Source organism: Microtus ochrogaster, chromosome 6, assembly GCF_000317375.1.
Source record: "Microtus ochrogaster isolate Prairie Vole_2 chromosome 6, MicOch1.0, whole genome shotgun sequence".
Taxonomy (NCBI): Eukaryota; Metazoa; Chordata; class Mammalia; order Rodentia; family Cricetidae; genus Microtus; species Microtus ochrogaster.
The window spans coordinates 82,446,524-82,449,154 of record NC_022013.1 but is presented as its reverse complement, the minus strand read 5'-3'; the positions used below and the strand labels follow the sequence as shown (position 1 = coordinate 82,449,154).

The 2,631-nt window shown below is 46.6% G+C and overlaps 1 protein-coding gene across 1 annotated transcript in view; it reads left to right on the top strand.

The window, feature by feature from the left end:
• The window catches only part of Srp9 (signal recognition particle 9), a 9,938-nt gene that overhangs the window by 1,189 nt on the left and 6,118 nt on the right, over positions 1-2,631 (top strand). The gene's annotated exons all lie outside the window — the stretch shown is intronic.

Sequence of the window (2,631 nt, the reverse complement as noted above, 5' to 3'; positions counted from 1 at the left end):
CCTTACGTTTCTACCAGGTGACACAGTCTGCTGGCCTACGGACTTCTGCTTCCTTAAAACCTTCTGTTAGTTTTTCACTTTCCCTCCCTGACTGGGGAGGGATGTAGAGCATGAACCGCATCTCAAGTTCCTAGATGATTTGCTCTAAGAGCTTGAACTTAAGTCCAAACTGTGACTCTGAACTCCAGCCCATCTGATCCGTGTAGGGCTAAAGAAGACAGCTTGTCCAGTCTCGGGAATGTTTGCAAAGATTGTGCCTTCTCTCCCCAGCGCATTTACCACGGAGCCCATCCATATCTTCCCACCCTTTATCACACTGATCCGCATGGCGTAAACGGAAGTGCTATTGCTGGTGGGCTGAAGAAGAGACCGTTAGTTGGGCCTGTCTTCCTTCTAGTCCTTTACAGTCCTGTCCCTGCTGTCTGTAGACACCCAAGTGCCCTCTGCTTAAAACCAGTTCTTCACCTGGCAGTGGTGGTGGTGCACTCCTTTAATCCCAGCACTTGGAAGGCAGAGGCAGGCGGATCTCTGGGAGTTTGAAGCCAGCCTGGTCTACAGAATGAGTTCCAGGACAGCCAAAACTACACAAAGAAACCTTGTCTCAAAAAACAAACAAGAAACCAAACAACGAAGACCAAAACTTCCTCCAAATTGTTCTTCATTGATTACTGAATTCTCACCCACTCATTTCTAGACTTGCTGAAGCCAAAGAATGAATTAGATCTTTATTCAGATCGCTGCTTTCGCCAACGTTTTAAAAATGATTTATTTATTATGTTATAGAGTGTTCTGCCTGCATGTATGCCTGCAGGCTAGAAGGCACCAGAACTCATTACGAATGGGTGTGAGCCACCGTGTGGTTGCTGAGAATTGAACTCAGGACCTCTGGAAGAGCCACCAGTGCTCTTAACCACTGAGCCAACTCTCCAGCTCCTAACCTTCTTTATAGGAAAACATGTATTTTTCAAAGCCACTTCCTAAGAAAAGTGGCTTTTGCCCCTTTCCCAGTATAATCTACTTTTCTTCTTTAGTATTTTTTACCAGTATCTTTCTTTCTAGAACTTTAATTTATTCTGTCTTGTGTCGGATTATTTTGGTTTGCAGAACTCAAAGTCTTTGAGTGGAACCTTGAGTTTTTGTCTCTGTGACCAAGCTGACAATGGATACCCATCTTATGGTACCATTAGCCCTGTAACTCTCCATGAAGACAATGAGTGTTTTTAGTCAACAGTCAAAATCCCACATTGTTGTCTTGCTTAGTTTATCTTTCAAATAAAATTGGTTTCTCTTTGTTCCTACAAACTAAATTTCAAAAATGTAATAGTTCAGTGAGTAGGTTAGGTACTGTAAACATAAGTAGCTATTTTATATTCTGGGTGAGTTCCTCCTCTGTTGTCACCCAGACAAATCTCTTAGAGGTGTAACTCTTAAGACCCCAGCAGGGCACGGTGTAGTCGGACGAGCTACAGGTTGCCATGCTGAAACCACTTTAAATTTGTGGGCTTTTGGAATTGGCTCGGGGCAGGAAAGGGCTGACGATCCTTAGTGTTTTGGTTTTAAAGTTACCTAAACGGGAGTTACTGATAGCGAAATGCTGACTCTGCCTCGGTCGCTGTGTTTGCATTCATCACCGAGAGAAAGAAACGCTCACAGAAGCTGAAGTTTGGGCTGCTGTTATAGCGGTGTACTAATGTCCAGATTACGTCGTGGCTACTGAAGTCTAGAATTGCGAGCAATGGGAAGTGTCCCGTGACACAGTGCTCACTGTTGTGAGTGATCCTGGCTTTGGGAATCCATGGGGACCTTCCAGGTGGATCCCCTCAAGGTAACAGAGCCTCCCTCGTGCTTGTGATAAAGATGGCATGTGCTGAGGAGTCTGACCTGCCTTCTCGGGGGAGGCACACAGGTGGAAGGTGCAGCGGACTGCCCTCGGCTCGGTTTCCTGAGGGATGGAGTTGGACTTCAGCCATTCCTTCTTCTTACCACCCCCTTCCTTTCATCTGTTTTACTAACAAGAGTGCCAAGCCACCTCACAGACATTCCTTGATGTGTGTATTGGGAATTTTAGTACATTCCTTCAAACTAAAAATACAGTACCCAACTTTAAAAACAAAAGGTTGATTTTTGCTTTTTTAAGTAAGGCTGGGGAGACAGCTCTGTGAGGAAAAGGCTGTGTGAGCATGGGAGCCCAATGTTGGACTCAGCCCCTGCACAGTCTGGGCATGGTGTGCATCTGTGACTCTAGCCCTGAGTGGCTAGAGAGTAGGAGGGTGGCAGCAGATTCACTGGCCACCAGCCTAGCCAGTCAGTGAGCTCCAGGTTCATTGAGAGACCCTCTCAAGAATGAAAATGGACAGGGCTGGGGAGGTGGCTCTTGCAGAGGGCCGAGGTTTGGTTTTCAGCACTGTACCCAGATCGCAGCTCACAACCATCTGTAACTACAGTTCCAGGGACCCCAGCACCTTCTTCTGGCCTCTGCACTCATTGTGGTGCACAGACATACATGCAGGGAAAGTGTCTAAACACATAAAATAAAAAGTCTTTAAAAACAGAGTGAAAGCCGGGCGGTGGTGGCGCACGCCTTTAATCCCAGCACTCAGGAGGCAGAGGCAGGCGGATCTCTGTGAGTTC